The sequence below is a fragment of the Pleurodeles waltl genome, chromosome 10, assembly GCF_031143425.1.
Source record: "Pleurodeles waltl isolate 20211129_DDA chromosome 10, aPleWal1.hap1.20221129, whole genome shotgun sequence".
In the NCBI taxonomy this organism is placed as follows: Eukaryota; Metazoa; Chordata; class Amphibia; order Caudata; family Salamandridae; genus Pleurodeles; species Pleurodeles waltl.
Window position 1 is genome coordinate 327,140,305 of NC_090449.1, and position 17,845 is coordinate 327,158,149.

General features: G+C 48.2%; 9 non-coding genes across 9 annotated transcripts; all 9 read right to left on the minus strand.

The window, feature by feature from the left end:
- Window positions 1-1,698: 1,698 nt before the first annotated feature.
- TRNAV-AAC (transfer RNA valine (anticodon AAC)) lies at window positions 1,699-1,771 on the minus strand. Its single transcript has one exon. It is a non-coding gene; the product is annotated as a tRNA-Val (tRNA).
- A 1,521-nt stretch (window positions 1,772-3,292) lies between these two features.
- Window positions 3,293-3,365, minus strand: TRNAV-UAC (transfer RNA valine (anticodon UAC)). Its single transcript has one exon. It is a non-coding gene; the product is annotated as a tRNA-Val (tRNA).
- Window positions 3,366-5,217: 1,852 nt separating this feature from the next.
- On the minus strand, window positions 5,218-5,290 carry TRNAV-AAC (transfer RNA valine (anticodon AAC)). Its single transcript has one exon. It is a non-coding gene; the product is annotated as a tRNA-Val (tRNA).
- A 1,521-nt stretch (window positions 5,291-6,811) lies between these two features.
- TRNAV-UAC (transfer RNA valine (anticodon UAC)) lies at window positions 6,812-6,884 on the minus strand. Its single transcript has one exon. It is a non-coding gene; the product is annotated as a tRNA-Val (tRNA).
- A 1,851-nt stretch (window positions 6,885-8,735) lies between these two features.
- TRNAV-AAC (transfer RNA valine (anticodon AAC)) lies at window positions 8,736-8,808 on the minus strand. The gene has a single exon. It is a non-coding gene; the product is annotated as a tRNA-Val (tRNA).
- Window positions 8,809-10,329: 1,521 nt separating this feature from the next.
- On the minus strand, window positions 10,330-10,402 carry TRNAV-UAC (transfer RNA valine (anticodon UAC)). The gene has a single exon. It is a non-coding gene; the product is annotated as a tRNA-Val (tRNA).
- A 1,852-nt stretch (window positions 10,403-12,254) lies between these two features.
- Window positions 12,255-12,327, minus strand: TRNAV-AAC (transfer RNA valine (anticodon AAC)). The gene has a single exon. It is a non-coding gene; the product is annotated as a tRNA-Val (tRNA).
- Window positions 12,328-15,736: 3,409 nt separating this feature from the next.
- On the minus strand, window positions 15,737-15,809 carry TRNAV-AAC (transfer RNA valine (anticodon AAC)). Its single transcript has one exon. It is a non-coding gene; the product is annotated as a tRNA-Val (tRNA).
- Window positions 15,810-17,330: 1,521 nt separating this feature from the next.
- TRNAV-UAC (transfer RNA valine (anticodon UAC)) lies at window positions 17,331-17,403 on the minus strand. The gene has a single exon. It is a non-coding gene; the product is annotated as a tRNA-Val (tRNA).
- Window positions 17,404-17,845: the final 442 nt, after the last annotated feature.

Here is a 17,845-nt window from a genome sequence, read left to right on the forward strand (position 1 = left end):
CTGAGCCTTTCTGACAGGATCTCTTCCTTTGGAAGAAAGGAACTGGGATCACTTTCATTCCAAGAGGTGATTTCAAAACCAGCCCTGCAATTACTTTGGAGAAGCACTGTGCATTTCATGTTCCAACGAGAAGTGCTGCTCCAACACAAAAAAGCAGTTAGAAAGAAATCCCGCACTCCTTCATCATGCCGAACTGCCTCGACACCAGTAGAAAGCATGCAATGCATTCCACCATGGCATCTTACAAGAGTGGAAAGCAGAAATACTCCTGTTTAAAAACAGATCGAACCTATGAAGGCACGGGCTCGTCCGGGATTTGAACCCGGGACCTCTCACACCCAAAGCGAGAATCATACCCCTAGACCAACTAGCCTGCTGCTGCAAAAGCCTTTCAAACATCTTCTGAAGTGTCTTTGTGAAAAAGCAGGGCCACTTGGAGACTCTCCTTCTAAGCGTGCCATAGCAATTGATGTTTTGTGCCAAGGGTTTTTTTTTTGCCTCTAGCAAGGCAAGAGGTAGTCAAGAAGCCGTATGCTAGCAAGCTGAACTGTGGCGCTGATGAGAAAAGCAGACCCTTTCTGGTAGTTGTACGCCTCCGCAGGACCTGGGCCCTTGCACCGTAGACTTCCAGACCAGAAGCACTGAAGGGCCTGCCATCTCTTGCGCCTGAGCCAGAGGAGCATGCCTCTTGTATTCAAGCACAATTGCTCGATCAGGCGAGATTTATATGAGTGCCTCACAGGCCTGAAACACTCACCTGGGAGACGCGGGGTGGCTGAATTCCCAGAATGGCCTTCGATAGGAAAATCACCTCCTTTCCTCCCGACTCATTTCAGAATTGGGTGAAAATCGCAAGACAGTGTTCAGGGGTGCATGGGTACTGCCTACTCCCAGCTGCCTCTCTGTCTTCTTCATGTTAATTTCAAGTCACAAGGAGGGACCATTGCCATTCTGCTCCGCCCACCTAACCAGGAAACCCAGGTTGAGCTTGTCTGCCTGTTGTTGTTGCAGGGGCAGTGCCTTCTCTGCCCAAAAGTGGCAGGAGAGCCTCACTTCAAACGATGGAATCAACTGCTTAAGTAGAAACCAGCATGGTAGTTACAGTGATAAGGTGCAGCTCTAACAGAAGGCGTGACTGAGATGCCCCTTCCAGAAATACATGGAATGCTGATTGAGGGCCCAGCCGGAGGGTTGGTGGATTTCTTTTCATATGCTACAGCAGCTTGCAAAGATAGTGTTGTGGGGAGCTGGCTGTGCAAGCAGAGGAAGATTTAAGGGCAGAAAATAGACCTATCAGAAGTGCGATTTGAACCCACAACTACATGAGCAAACCAGGATGCTTAGCTTAACTGAAGATCAAGCTCTCTTGAGGCTGCCGCCTTAGACCACTCGGCCATCCTGACAGCTGAGTCTGTGTTTAGGTCTGACTCCTCAGTCTGCACTTGTCGATGCTGCCGCTTGCAATGTTCCTATCAAGGTGACAGGTTTAAAGGCCCCACAATATAACATGGCCAAGAAAAAAAAAAGTAAAAAACAGAATAAGAAACCAGGCACATGCACGACTACGCAAAGATGCAGATAACTTTTTACCGGCCTGCAATAGTAATACAAGTTTTACACAGGTCACAAGTTTTTAAAGGCCATCCCTGAGTGAGACTAAGCTTTTAGGGAGCAAACACAAAAGCAGACACTGCCCATTGTTTCTGCCCGGTCTCGAACCGGGGACTTTTCGCGTGTTAGGCGAACGTGATAACCACTACACTACAGAAACAAGCATGAGGGCTTGACTGAAGGAGCAAAATTCCCCTCATATGTTTGCCCGATTGCCTCTATACTTGATCAGCAGTTGCTCGCAAAGCGAGGAGTAAGTGTGAAAATTGCAGCGTTGTCAGCCAGCAAGCGTACACTCAGATGTACTGAAAAGTCACAGCTGCGGGTAGAGACAAATATCTGATGCCTAAATGCCTGAAACCAGAGCCTGTGAAAACATCACACAGAGCACACTGAAAGCAAGCAGGAAGGAAGCCAAGGCATGGTGATCCTTTTTTTCTCCTGAGGCTAAAAATATTTTGCACAACAATGCTTTGAGTGGAATGAGGAATCTTCAAGCTTTGTGTATTTTGAGTAAAATTTGTGTGTTTTCTGCTAAAAAGGGTGTGTTGGGGATTTGGACCCGGACACCAACGAGCGAGGGCACAGAAGCACCACTGCTCAGACCCTGCTCCTAGGGTTGAGGGCAGAGAGTGGGCGAATACATCGCAAGGCAAGAAAATGCACATGGTTCTCTCTTCTGCAATATGACTAGAGTCATTTCCATGGTCGTCATCGAACATGACATAAAACGCCTCTATCCTTTAGACCTTTTGGCCCATAATTACAAGAGGATGACTGAGTGAGACGCTCTGCCAAATTTGGCAGCCTCGCACTCAGTCATTTTCAAAATGCAGGGAAGCGCCGTATTTAGTAGAATACAGCGCACCCCTGTGCTTCCCTCTGCGCCAGCTCTAAATTAGCTGCCGAGCACCAACGCAGCCATCCTTGCGCCATGGTACAAGGATGGCTGCGTGGAGGGGGAAATTGTTTTTGTTCAGGAAGGCACACCTTCCTGCACAACAGAAATCTTCAGTGGCGATATGTTCGTGCAGCACACATAGAAAGAGCAAAAATGAGGAGAAATGAAAACATTTCTGCTCGTTTCTCCACTATAACGACACCCATTGTATGGCGCTTGGTTTTTGGCGCTGCCACAGATTTACAAAAACTCGTAAAACTGGAGCAGCATCAAAATGCTATGGTGTTGCAGTGGCCCACCCAGAGCAACGCCCATTGCACGCCCCTTCCAGGGAAAGGGCTGCGTGTGAAGGGGCCGTATTTCCAAGGTGGTGTTAAGCCACAAACCGTGGTTGAACGGCGTCTTGTAAATACGGCACAGTACATAGTGCCACCGGGGCGTCACTAAAGATGATGTGCCGGTGGCGATAGGGCCTTGTAAGTCTGGCCCTTTCTTTGCTCAAGGTGTATGTTCTTGGTGAAGGTAGGAAAGCCATTTTCGCTCTCATACCTTCCTTCCTTGGCTGGCTTGACCACAGTAGGCCCAGGCTTCAATGGAAAGGTCAAAAAGGGAGCAACTGACTGCCGTAAGGTGTATCGTCTTCTCTTGGTGAGTTGAGACCGATGCCCTTGGAGCGTAGTACCCCACGATGGTGAGGGATAGACCCAGCCTCTTTAATTTCAATTTACCTGTCAGGTGAGGTGGTTAATGCAAATAATGTGATAAAGCACAGCAACTTGCTGTTTCTGCCTGGCCTCGAACCAGGGACCTTTCGCGTGTAAGGCGAACGTGATAACCACTACACTATAGAAACAGACATGCCTGCTTACTTGCTTCATGTGGCTATGCATTGGACTGGAACCACTGCACTGGAAACAGACACACCTGCTTTCTTTATGTGGCTATGCTTTGGACTGGAATGCAAGGACTAAGGGACAATATTCATGACGCTCAAAGCTGAGCCTTTCTGACAGGATCTCTTCCTTTGGAAGAAAGGAACTGGGATCACTTTCATTCCAAGAGGTGATTTCAAAACCAGCCCTGCAATTACTTTGGAGAAGCACTGTGCATTTCATGTTCCAACGAGAAGTGCTGCTCCAACACAAAAAAGCAGTTAGAAAGAAATCCCGCACTCCTTCATCATGCCGAACTGCCTCGACACCAGTAGAAAGCATGCAATGCATTCCACCATGGCATCTTACAAGAGTGGAAAGCAGAAATACTCCTGTTTAAAAACAGATCGAACCTATGAAGGCACGGGCTCGTCCGGGATTTGAACCCGGGACCTCTCACACCCAAAGCGAGAATCATACCCCTAGACCAACAGTCCTGCTGCTGCAAAAGCCTTTCAAACATCTTCTGAAGTGTCTTTGTGAAAAAGCAGGGCCACTTGGAGACTCTCCTTCTAAGCGTGCCATAGCAATTGATGTTTTGTGCCAAGGGTTTTTTTTTTGCCTCTAGCAAGGCAAGAGGTAGTCAAGAAGCCCTATGCTAGCAAGCTGAACTGTGGCGCTGATGAGAAAAGCAGACCCTTTCTGGTAGTTGTACGCCTCCGCAGGACCTGGGCCCTTGCACCGTAGACTTCCAGACCAGAAGCACTGAAGGGCCTGCCATCTCTTGCGCCTGAACCAGAGGAGCATGCCTCTTGTATTCAAGCACACTTGCTCGCTCAGTGCTCGATCAGGCGAGATTTATATGAGTGCCTCACAGGCCTGAAACACTCACCTGGGAGACGCGGGGTGGCTGAATTCCCAGAATGGCCTTCGATAGGAAAATCACCTCCTTTCCTCCCGACTCATTTCAGAATTGAGTGAAAATCGCAAGACAGTGTTCAGGGGTGCATGGGTACTGCCTACTCCCAGCTGCCTCTCTGTCTTCTTCATGTTAATTTCAAGTCACAAGGAGGGACCATTGCCATTCTGCTCCGCCCACCTAACCAGGAAACCCAGGTTGAGCTTGTCTGCCTGTTGTTGTTGCAGGGGCAGTGCCTTCTCTGCCCAAAAGTGGCAGGAGAGCCTCACTTCAAACGATGGAATCAACTGCTTAAGTAGAAACCAGCATGGTAGTTACAGTGATAAGGTGCAGCTCTAACAGAAGGCGTGACTGAGATGCCCCTTCCAGAAATACATGGAATGCTGATTGAGGGCCCAGCCGGAGGGTTGGTGGATTTCTTTTCATATGCTACAGCAGCTTGCAAAGATAGTGTTGTGGGGAGCTGGCTGTGCAAGCAGAGGAAGATTTAAGGGCAGAAAATAGACCTATCAGAAGTGCGATTTGAACCCACAACTACATGAGCAAACCAGGATGCTTAGCTTAACTGAAGATCAAGCTCTCTTGAGGCTGCCGCCTTAGACCACTCGGCCATCCTGACAGCTGAGTCTGTGTTTAGGTCTGACTCCTCAGTCTGCACTTGTCGATGCTGCCGCTTGCAATGTTCCTATCAAGGTGACAGGTTTAAAGGCCCCACAATATAACATGGCCAAGAAAAAAAAAAGTAAAAAACAGAATAAGAAACCAGGCACATGCACGACTACGCAAAGATGCAGATAACTTTTTACCGGCCTGCAATAGTAATACAAGTTTTACACAGGTCACAAGTTTTTAAAGGCCATCCCTGAGTGAGACTAAGCTTTTAGGGAGCAAACACAAAAGCAGACACTGCCCATTGTTTCTGCCCGGTCTCGAACCGGGGACCTTTCGCGTGTTAGGCGAACGTGATAACCACTACACTACAGAAACAAGCATGAGGGCTTGACTGAAGGAGCAAAATTCCCCTCATATGTTTGCCCGATTGCCTCTATACTTGATCAGCAGTTGCTCGCAAAGCGAGGAGTAAGTGTGAAAATTGCAGCGTTGTCAGCCAGCAAGCGTACACTCAGATGTACTGAAAAGTCACAGCAGCGGGTAGAGACAAATATCTGATGCCTAAATGCCTGAAACCAGAGCCTGTGAAAGCATCACACAGAGCACACTGAAAGCAAGCAGGAAGGAAGCCAAGGCATGGTGATCCTTTTTTTCTCCTGAGGCTAAAAATATTTTGCACAACAATGCTTTGAGTGGAATGAGGAATCTTCAAGCTTTGTGTATTTTGAGTAAAATTTGTGTGTTTTCTGCTAAAAAGGGTGTGTTGGGGATTTGGACCCGGACACCAACGAGCGAGGGCACAGAAGCACCACTGCTCAGACCCTGCTCCTAGGGTTGAGGGCAGAGAGTGGGCGAATACATCGCAAGGCAAGAAAATGCACATGGTTCTCTCTTCTGCAATATGACTAGAGTCATTTCCATGGTCGTCATCGAACATGACATAAAACGCCTCTATCCTTTAGACCTTTTGGCCCATAATTACAAGAGGATGACTGAGTGAGACGCTCTGCCAAATTTGGCAGCCTCGCACTCAGTCATTTTCAAAATGCAGGGAAGCGCCGTATTTAGTAGAATACAGCGCACCCCTGTGCTTCCCTCTGCGCCAGCTCTAAATTAGCTGCCGAGCACCAACGCAGCCATCCTTGCGCCATGGTACAAGGATGGCTGCGTGGAGGGGGAAATTGTTTTTGTTCAGGAAGGCACACCTTCCTGCACAACAGAAATCTTCAGTGGCGATATGTTCGTGCAGCACACATAGAAAGAGCAAAAATGAGGAGAAATGAAAAAATTTCTGCTCGTTTCTCCACTATAACGACACCCATTGTATGGCGCTTGGTTTTTGGCGCTGCCACAGATTTACAAAAACTCGTAAAACTGGAGCAGCATCAAAATGCTATGGTGTTGCAGTGGCCCACCCAGAGCAACGCCCATTGTACGCCCCTTCCAGGGAAAGGGCTGCGTGTGAAGGGGCCGTATTTACAAGGTGGTGTTAAGCCACAAAATGTGGTTGAACGGCGTCTTGTAAATACGGCACAGTACATAGTGCCACCGGGGCGTCACTAAAGATGATGTGCCGGTGGCGATAGGGCCTTGTAAGTCTGGCCCTTTCTTTGCTCAAGGTGTATGTTCTTGGTGAAGGTAGGAAAGCCATTTTCGCTCTCATACCTTCCTTCCTTGGCTGGCTTGACCACAGTAGGCCCAGGCTTCAATGGAAAGGTCAAAAAGGGAGCAACTGACTGCCGTAAGGTGTATCGTCTTCTCTTGGTGAGTTGAGACCGATGCCCTTGGAGCGTAGTACCTCACGATGGTGAGGGATAGACACAGCCTCTTTAATTTCAATTTACCTGTCAGGTGAGGTGGTAAATGCAAATAATGTGATAAAACACAGCAACTTGCTGTTTCTGCCTGGCCTCGAACCAGGGACCTTTCGCGTGTAAGGCGAACGTGATAACCACTACACTATAGAAACAGACATGCCAGCTTACTTGCTTCATGTGGCTATGCATTGGACTGGAACCACTGCACTGGAAACAGACACACCTGCTTTCTTTATGTGGCTATGCTTTGGACTGGAATGCAAGGACTAAGGGACAATATTCATGACGCTCAAAGCTGAGCCTTTCTGACAGGATCTCTTCCTTTGGAAGAAAGGAACTGGGATCACTTTCATTCCAAGAGGTGATTTCAAAACCAGCCCTGCAATTACTTTGGAGAAGCACTGTGCATTTCATGTTCCAACGAGAAGTGCTGCTCCAACACAAAAAAGCAGTTAGAAAGAAATCCCGCACTCCTTCATCATGCCGAACTGCCTCGACACCAGTAGAAAGCATGCAATGCATTCCACCATGGCATCTTACAAGAGTGGAAAGCAGAAATACTCCTGTTTAAAAACAGAACGAACCTATGAAGGCACGGGCTCGTCCGGGATTTGAACCCGGGACCTCTCACACCCAAAGCGAGAATCATACCCCTAGACCAACTAGCCTGCTGCTGCAAAAGCCTTTCAAACATCTTCTGAAGTGTCTTTGTGAAAAAGCAGGGCCACTTGGAGACTCTCCTTCTAAGCGTGCCATAGCAATTGATGTTTTGTGCCAAGGGTTTTTTTTTTGCCTCTAGCAAGGCAAGAGGTAGTCAAGAAGCCGTATGCTAGCAAGCTGAACTGTGGCGCTGATGAGAAAAGCAGACCCTTTCTGGTAGTTGTACGCCTCCGCAGGACCTGGGCCCTTGCACCGTAGACTTCCAGACCAGAAGCACTGAAGGGCCTGCCATCTCTTGCGCCTGAGCCAGAGGAGCATGCCTCTTGTATTCAAGCACAATTGCTCGATCAGGCTCGATCAGGCGAGATTTATATGAGTGCCTCACAGGCCTGAAACACTCACCTGGGAGACGCGGGGTGGCTGAATTCCCAGAATGGCCTTCGATAGGAAAATCACCTCCTTTCCTCCCGACTCATTTCAGAATTGGGTGAAAATCGCAAGACAGTGTTCAGGGGTGCATGGGTACTGCCTACTCCCAGCTGCCTCTCTGTCTTCTTCATGTTAATTTCAAGTCACAAGGAGGGACCATTGCCATTCTGCTCCGCCCACCTAACCAGGAAACCCAGGTTGAGCTTGTCTGCCTGTTGTTGTTGCAGGGGCAGTGCCTTCTCTGCCCAAAAGTGGCAGGAGAGCCTCACTTCAAACGATGGAATCAACTGCTTAAGTAGAAACCAGCATGGTAGTTACAGTGATAAGGTGCAGCTCTAACAGAAGGCGTGACTGAGATGCCCCTTCCAGAAATACATGGAATGCTGATTGAGGGCCCAGCCGGAGGGTTGGTGGATTTCTTTTCATATGCTACAGCAGCTTGCAAAGATAGTGTTGTGGGGAGCTGGCTGTGCAAGCAGAGGAAGATTTAAGGGCAGAAAATAGACCTATCAGAAGTGCGATTTGAACCCACAACTACATGAGCAAACCAGGATGCTTAGCTTAACTGAAGATCAAGCTCTCTTGAGGCTGCCGCCTTAGACCACTCGGCCATCCTGACAGCTGAGTCTGTGTTTAGGTCTGACTCCTCAGTCTGCACTTGTCGATGCTGCCGCTTGCAATGTTCCTATCAAGGTGACAGGTTTAAAGGCCCCACAATATAACATGGCCAAGAAAAAAAAAAGTAAAAAACAGAATAAGAAACCAGGCACATGCACGACTACGCAAAGATGCAGATAACTTTTTACCGGCCTGCAATAGTAATACAAGTTTTACACAGGTCACAAGTTTTTAAAGGCCATCCCTGAGTGAGACTAAGCTTTTAGGGAGCAAACACAAAAGCAGACACTGCCCATTGTTTCTGCCCGGTCTCGAACCGGGGACTTTTCGCGTGTTAGGCGAACGTGATAACCACTACACTACAGAAACAAGCATGAGGGCTTGACTGAAGGAGCAAAATTCCCCTCATATGTTTGCCCGATTGCCTCTATACTTGATCAGCAGTTGCTCGCAAAGCGAGGAGTAAGTGTGAAAATTGCAGCGTTGTCAGCCAGCAAGCGTACACTCAGATGTACTGAAAAGTCACAGCTGCGGGTAGAGACAAATATCTGATGCCTAAATGCCTGAAACCAGAGCCTGTGAAAACATCACACAGAGCACACTGAAAGCAAGCAGGAAGGAAGCCAAGGCATGGTGATCCTTTTTTTCTCCTGAGGCTAAAAATATTTTGCACAACAATGCTTTGAGTGGAATGAGGAATCTTCAAGCTTTGTGTATTTTGAGTAAAATTTGTGTGTTTTCTGCTAAAAAGGGTGTGTTGGGGATTTGGACCCGGACACCAACGAGCGAGGGCACAGAAGCACCACTGCTCAGACCCTGCTCCTAGGGTTGAGGGCAGAGAGTGGGCGAATACATCGCAAGGCAAGAAAATGCACATGGTTCTCTCTTCTGCAATATGACTAGAGTCATTTCCATGGTCGTCATCGAACATGACATAAAACGCCTCTATCCTTTAGACCTTTTGGCCCATAATTACAAGAGGATGACTGAGTGAGACGCTCTGCCAAATTTGGCAGCCTCGCACTCAGTCATTTTCAAAATGCAGGGAAGCGCCGTATTTAGTAGAATACAGCGCACCCCTGTGCTTCCCTCTGCGCCAGCTCTAAATTAGCTGCCGAGCACCAACGCAGCCATCCTTGCGCCATGGTACAAGGATGGCTGCGTGGAGGGGGAAATTGTTTTTGTTCAGGAAGGCACACCTTCCTGCACAACAGAAATCTTCAGTGGCGATATGTTCGTGCAGCACACATAGAAAGAGCAAAAATGAGGAGAAATGAAAACATTTCTGCTCGTTTCTCCACTATAACGACACCCATTGTATGGCGCTTGGTTTTTGGCGCTGCCACAGATTTACAAAAACTCGTAAAACTGGAGCAGCATCAAAATGCTATGGTGTTGCAGTGGCCCACCCAGAGCAACGCCCATTGCACGCCCCTTCCAGGGAAAGGGCTGCGTGTGAAGGGGCCGTATTTACAAGGTGGTGTTAAGCCACAAAACGTGGTTGAACGGCGTCTTGTAAATACGGCACAGTACATAGTGCCACCGGGGCGTCACTAAAGATGATGTGCCGGTGGCGATAGGGCCTTGTAAGTCTGGCCCTTTCTTTGCTCAAGGTGTATGTTCTTGGTGAAGGTAGGAAAGCCATTTTCGCTCTCATACCTTCCTTCCTTGGCTGGCTTGACCACAGTAGGCCCAGGCTTCAATGGAAAGGTCAAAAAGGGAGCAACTGACTGCCGTAAGGTGTATCGTCTTCTCTTGGTGAGTTGAGACCGATGCCCTTGGAGCGTAGTACCTCACCATGGTGAGGGATAGACACAGCCTCTTTAATTTCAATTTACCTGTCAGGTGAGGTGGTAAATGCAAATAATGTGATAAAGCACAGCAACTTGCTGTTTCTGCCTGGCCTCGAACCAGGGACCTTTCGCGTGTAAGGCGAACGTGATAACCACTACACTATAGAAACAGACATGCCTGCTTACTTGCTTCATGTGGCTATGCATTGGACTGGAACCACTGCACTGGAAACAGACACACCTGCTTTCTTTATGTGGCTATGCTTTGGACTGGAATGCAAGGACTAAGGGACAATATTCATGACGCTCAAAGCTGAGCCTTTCTGACAGGATCTCTTCCTTTGGAAGAAAGGAACTGGGATCACTTTCATTCCAAGAGGTGATTTCAAAACCAGCCCTGCAATTACTTTGGAGAAGCACTGTGCATTTCATGTTCCAACGAGAAGTGCTGCTCCAACACAAAAAAGCAGTTAGAAAGAAATCCCGCACTCCTTCATCATGCCGAACTGCCTCGACACCAGTAGAAAGCATGCAATGCATTCCACCATGGCATCTTACAAGAGTGGAAAGCAGAAATACTCCTGTTTAAAAACAGATCGAACCTATGAAGGCACGGGCTCGTCCGGGATTTGAACCCGGGACCTCTCACACCCAAAGCGAGAATCATACCCCTAGACCAACAGTCCTGCTGCTGCAAAAGCCTTTCAAACATCTTCTGAAGTGTCTTTGTGAAAAAGCAGGGCCACTTGGAGACTCTCCTTCTAAGCGTGCCATAGCAATTGATGTTTTGTGCCAAGGGTTTTTTTTTTGCCTCTAGCAAGGCAAGAGGTAGTCAAGAAGCCCTATGCTAGCAAGCTGAACTGTGGCGCTGATGAGAAAAGCAGACCCTTTCTGGTAGTTGTACGCCTCCGCAGGACCTGGGCCCTTGCACCGTAGACTTCCAGACCAGAAGCACTGAAGGGCCTGCCATCTCTTGCGCCTGAACCAGAGGAGCATGCCTCTTGTATTCAAGCACACTTGCTCGCTCAGTGCTCGATCAGGCGAGATTTATATGAGTGCCTCACAGGCCTGAAACACTCACCTGGGAGACGCGGGGTGGCTGAATTCCCAGAATGGCCTTCGATAGGAAAATCACCTCCTTTCCTCCCGACTCATTTCAGAATTGAGTGAAAATCGCAAGACAGTGTTCAGGGGTGCATGGGTACTGCCTACTCCCAGCTGCCTCTCTGTCTTCTTCATGTTAATTTCAAGTCACAAGGAGGGACCATTGCCATTCTGCTCCGCCCACCTAACCAGGAAACCCAGGTTGAGCTTGTCTGCCTGTTGTTGTTGCAGGGGCAGTGCCTTCTCTGCCCAAAAGTGGCAGGAGAGCCTCACTTCAAACGATGGAATCAACTGCTTAAGTAGAAACCAGCATGGTAGTTACAGTGATAAGGTGCAGCTCTAACAGAAGGCGTGACTGAGATGCCCCTTCCAGAAATACATGGAATGCTGATTGAGGGCCCAGCCGGAGGGTTGGTGGATTTCTTTTCATATGCTACAGCAGCTTGCAAAGATAGTGTTGTGGGGAGCTGGCTGTGCAAGCAGAGGAAGATTTAAGGGCAGAAAATAGACCTATCAGAAGTGCGATTTGAACCCACAACTACATGAGCAAACCAGGATGCTTAGCTTAACTGAAGATCAAGCTCTCTTGAGGCTGCCGCCTTAGACCACTCGGCCATCCTGACAGCTGAGTCTGTGTTTAGGTCTGACTCCTCAGTCTGCACTTGTCGATGCTGCCGCTTGCAATGTTCCTATCAAGGTGACAGGTTTAAAGGCCCCACAATATAACATGGCCAAGAAAAAAAAAAGTAAAAAACAGAATAAGAAACCAGGCACATGCACGACTACGCAAAGATGCAGATAACTTTTTACCGGCCTGCAATAGTAATACAAGTTTTACACAGGTCACAAGTTTTTAAAGGCCATCCCTGAGTGAGACTAAGCTTTTAGGGAGCAAACACAAAAGCAGACACTGCCCATTGTTTCTGCCTGGTCTCGAACCGGGGACCTTTCGCGTGTTAGGCGAACGTGATAACCACTACACTACAGAAACAAGCATGAGGGCTTGACTGAAGGAGCAAAATTCCCCTCATATGTTTGCCCGATTGCCTCTATACTTGATCAGCAGTTGCTCGCAAAGCGAGGAGTAAGTGTGAAAATTGCAGCGTTGTCAGCCAGCAAGCGTACACTCAGATGTACTGAAAAGTCACAGCTGCGGGTAGAGACAAATATCTGATGCCTAAATGCCTGAAACCAGAGCCTGTGAAAGCATCACACAGAGCACACTGAAAGCAAGCAGGAAGGAAGCCAAGGCATGGTGATCCTTTTTTTCTCCTGAGGCTAAAAATATTTTGCACAACAATGCTTTGAGTGGAATGAGGAATCTTCAAGCTTTGTGTATTTTGAGTAAAATTTGTGTGTTTTCTGCTAAAAAGGGTGTGTTGGGGATTTGGACCCGGACACCAACGAGCGAGGGCACAGAAGCACCACTGCTCAGACCCTGCTCCTAGGGTTGAGGGCAGAGAGTGGGCGAATACATCGCAAGGCAAGAAAATGCACATGGTTCTCTCTTCTGCAATATGACTAGAGTCATTTCCATGGTCGTCATCGAACATGACATAAAACGCCTCTATCCTTTAGACCTTTTGGCCCATAATTACAAGAGGATGACTGAGTGAGACGCTCTGCCAAATTTGGCAGCCTCGCACTCAGTCATTTTCAAAATGCAGGGAAGCGCCGTATTTAGTAGAATACAGCGCACCCCTGTGCTTCCCTCTGCGCCAGCTCTAAATTAGCTGCCGAGCACCAACGCAGCCATCCTTGCGCCATGGTACAAGGATGGCTGCGTGGAGGGGGAAATTGTTTTTGTTCAGGAAGGCACACCTTCCTGCACAACAGAAATCTTCAGTGGCGATATGTTCGTGCAGCACACATAGAAAGAGCAAAAATCAGGAGAAATGAAAACATTTCTGCTCGTTTCTCCACTATAACGACACTCATTGTATGGCGCTTGGATTTTGGCGCTGCCACAGATTTACAAAAACTCGTAAAACTGGAGCAGCATCAAAATGCTATGGTGTTGCAGTGGCCCACCCAGAGCAACGCCCATTGCACGCCCCTTCCAGGGAAAGGGCTGCGTGTGAAGGGGCCGTATTTACAAGGTGGTGTTAAGCCACAAAACGTGGTTGAACGGCGTCTTGTAAATACGGCACAGTACATAGTGCCACCGGGGCGTCACTAAAGATGATGTGCCGGTGGCGATAGGGCCTTGTAAGTCTGGCCCTTTCTTTGCTCAAGGTGTATGTTCTTGGTGAAGGTAGGAAAGCCATTTTCGCTCTCATACCTTCCTTCCTTGGCTGGCTTGACCACAGTAGGCCCAGGCTTCAATGGAAAGGTCAAAAAGGGAGCAACTGACTGCCGTAAGGTGTATCGTCTTCTCTTGGTGAGTTGAGACCGATGCCCTTGGAGCGTAGTACCTCACGATGGTGAGGGATAGACACAGCCTCTTTAATTTCAATTTACCTGTCAGGTGAGGTGGTAAATGCAAATAATGTGATAAAGCACAGCAACTTGCTGTTTCTGCCTGGCCTCAAACCAGGGACCTTTCGCGTGTAAGGCAAACGTGATAACCACTACACTACAGAAACAGACATGCCTGCTTATTTGCTTCATGTGGCTATGCATTGGACTGGAACCACTGCACTGGAAACAGACACACCTGCTTTCTTTATGTGGCTATGCTTTGGACTGGAATGCAAGGACTAAGGGACAATATTCATGACGCTCAAAGCTGAGCCTTTCTGACAGGATCTCTTCCTTTGGAAGAAAGGAACTGGGATCACTTTCATTCCAAGAGGTGATTTCAAAACCAGCCCTGCAATTACTTTGGAGAAGCACTGTGCATTTCATGTTCCAACGAGAAGTGCTGCTCCAACACAAAAAAGCAGTTAGAAAGAAATCCCGCACTCCTTCATCATGCCGAACTGCCTCGACACCAGTAGAAAGCATGCAATGCATTCCACCATGGCATCTTACAAGAGTGGAAAGCAGAAATACTCCTGTTTAAAAACAGATCGAACCTATGAAGGCACGGGCTCGTCCGGGATTTGAACCCGGGACCTCTCACACCCAAAGCAAGAATCATACCCCTAGACCAACGAGCATGCTGCTGCAAAAGCCTTTCAAACATCTTCTGAAGTGTCTTTGTGAAAAAGCATGGCCACTTAGAGACTCTCCTTCTAAGCGTGCCATAGCAATTGATGTTTTGTGCCAAGGGTTTTTTTTTTGCCTCTAGCAAGGCAATAGGTAGTCAAGAAGCCCTATGCTAGCAAGCTGAACTGTGGCGCTGATGAGAAAAGCAGACCCTTGCACCGTAGACTTCCAGACCAGAAGCACTGAAGGGCCTGCCATCTCTTGCGCCTGAGCCAGAGGAGCATGCCTCTTGTATTCAAGCACACTTGCTCGCTCAGTGCTCGATCAGGCGAGATTTATATGAGTGCCTCACAGGCCTGAAACACTCACCTGGGAGACGCGGGGAGGCTGAATTCCCAGAATGGCCTTCGATAGGAAAATCACCTCCTTTCCTCCCGACTCATTTCAGAATTGGGTGAAAATCGCAAGACAGTGTTCAGGGGTGCATGGGTACTGCCTACTCCCAGCTGCCTCTCTGTCTTCTTCATGTTAATTTCAAGTCACAAAGAGGGACCATTGCCATTCTGCTCCGCCCACCTAACCAGGAAACCCAGGTTGAGCTTGTCTGCCTGTTGTTGTTGCAGGGGCAGTGCCTTCTCTGCCCAAAAGTGGCAGGAGAGCCTCACTTCAAACGATGGAATCAACTGCTTAAGTAGAAACCAGCATGGTAGTTACAGTGATAAGGTGCAGCTCTAACAGAAGGCGTGACTGAGATGCCCCTTCCAGAAATACATGGAATGCTGATTGAGGGCCCAGCCGGAGGGTTGGTGGATTTCTTTTCATATGCTACAGCAGCTTGCAAAGATAGTGTTGTGGGGAGCTGGCTGTGCAAGCAGAGGAAGATTTAAGGGCAGAAAATAGACCTATCAGAAGTGCGATTTGAACCCACAACTACATGAGCAAACCAGGATGCTTAGCTTAACTGAAGATCAAGCTCTCTTGAGGCTGCCGCCTTAGACCACTCGGCCATCCTGACAGCTGAGTCTGTGTTTAGGTCTGACTCCTCAGTCTGCACTTGTCGATGCTGCCGCTTGCAATGTTCCTATCAAGGTGACAGGTTTAAAGGCCCCACAATATAACATGGCCAAGAAAAAAAAAAGAAAAAAACAGAATAAGAAACCAGGCACATGCACGACTACGCAAAGATGCAGATAACTTTTTACCGGCCTGCAATAGTAATACAAGTTTTACACAGGTCACAAGTTTTTAAAGGCCATCCCTGAGTGAGACTAAGCTTTTAGGGAGCAAACACAAAAGCAGACACTGCCCATTGTTTCTGCCCGGTCTCGAACCGGGGACCTTTCGCGTGTTAGGCGAACGTGATAACCACTACACTACAGAAACAAGCATGAGGGCTTGACTGAAGGAGCAAAATTCCCCTCATATGTTTGCCCGATTGCCTCTATACTTGATCAGCAGTTGCTCGCAAAGCGAGGAGTAAGTGTGAAAATTGCAGCGTTGTCAGCCAGCAAGCGTACACTCAGATGTACTGAAAAGTCACAGCTGCGGGTAGAGACAAATATCTGATGCCTAAATGCCTGAAACCAGAGCCTGTGAAAGCATCACACAGAGCACACTGAAAGCAAGCAGGAAGGAAGCCAAGGCATGGTGATCCTTTTTTTCTCCTGAGGCTAAAAATATTTTGCACAACAATGCTTTGAGTGGAATGAGGAATCTTCAAGCTTTGTGTATTTTGAGTAAAATTTGTGTGTTTTCTGCTAAAAAGGGTGTGTTGGGGATTTGGACCCGGACACCAACGAGCGAGGGCACAGAAGCACCACTGCTCAGACCCTGCTCCTAGGGTTGAGGGCAGAGAGTGGGCGAATACATCGCAAGGCAAGAAAATGCACATGGTTCTCTCTTCTGCAATATGACTAGAGTCATTTCCATGGTCGTCATCGAACATGACATAAAACGTCTCTATCCTTTAGACCTTTTGGCCCATAATTACAAGAGGATGACTGAGTGAGACGCTCTGCCAAATTTGGCAGCCTCGCACTCAGTCATTTTCAAAATGCAGGGAAGCGCCGTATTTAGTAGAATACAGCGCACCCCTGTGCTTCCCTCTGCGCCAGCTCTAAATTAGCTGCCGAGCACCAACGCAGCCATCCTTGCGCCATGGTACAAGGATGGCTGCGTGGAGGGGGAAATTGTTTTTGTTCAGGAAGGCACACCTTCCTGCACAACAGAAATCTTCAGTGGCGATATGTTCGTGCAGCACACATAGAAAGAGCAAAAATGAGGAGAAATGAAAACATTTCTGCTCGTTTCTCCACTATAACGACACTCATTGTATGGCGATTGGATTTTGGCGCTGCCACAGATTTACAAAAACTCGTAAAACTGGAGCAGCATCAAAATGCTATGGTGTTGCAGTGGCCCACCCAGAGCAACGCCCATTGCACGCCCCTTCCAGGGAAAGGGCTGCGTGTGAAGGGGCCGTATTTACAAGGTGGTGTTAAGCCACAAAACGTGGTTGAACGGCGTCTTGTAAATACGGCACAGTACATAGTGCCACCGGGGCGTCACTAAAGATGATGTGCCGGTGGCGATAGGGCCTTGTAAGTCTGGCCCTTTCTTTGCTCAAGGTGTATGTTCTTGGTGAAGGTAGGAAAGCCATTTTCGCTCTCATACCTTCCTTCCTTGGCTGGCTTGACCACAGTAGGCCCAGGCTTCAATGGAAAGGTCAAAAAGGGAGCAACTGACTGCCGTAAGGTGTATCGTCTTCTCTTGGTGAGTTGAGACCGATGCCCTTGGAGCGTAGTACCTCACCATGGTGAGGGATAGACACAGCCTCTTTAATTTCAATTTACCTGTCAGGTGAGGTGGTAAATGCAAATAATGTGATAAAGCACAGCAACTTGCTGTTTCTGCCTGGCCTCGAACCAGGGACCTTTCGCGTGTAAGGCGAACGTGATAACCACTACACTACAGAAACAGACATGCCTGCTTATTTGCTTCATGTGGCTATGCATTGGACTGGAACCACTGCACTGGAAACAGACACACCTGCTTTCTTTATGTGGCTATGCTTTGGACTGGAATGCAAGGACTAAGGGACAATATTCATGACGCTCAAAGCTGAGCCTTTCTGACAGGATCTCTTCCTTTGGAAGAAAGGAACTGGGATCACTTTCATTCCAAGAGGTGATTTCAAAACTAGCCCTGCAATTACTTTGGAGAAGCACTGTGCATTTCATGTTCCAACGAGAAGTGCTGCTCCAACACAAAAAAGCAGTTAGAAAGAAATCCCGCACTCCTTCATCATGCCGAACTGCCTCGACACCAGTAGAAAGCATGCAATGCATTCCACCATGGCATCTTACAAGAGTGGAAAGCAGAAATACTCCTGTTTAAAAACAGATCGAACCTATGAAGGC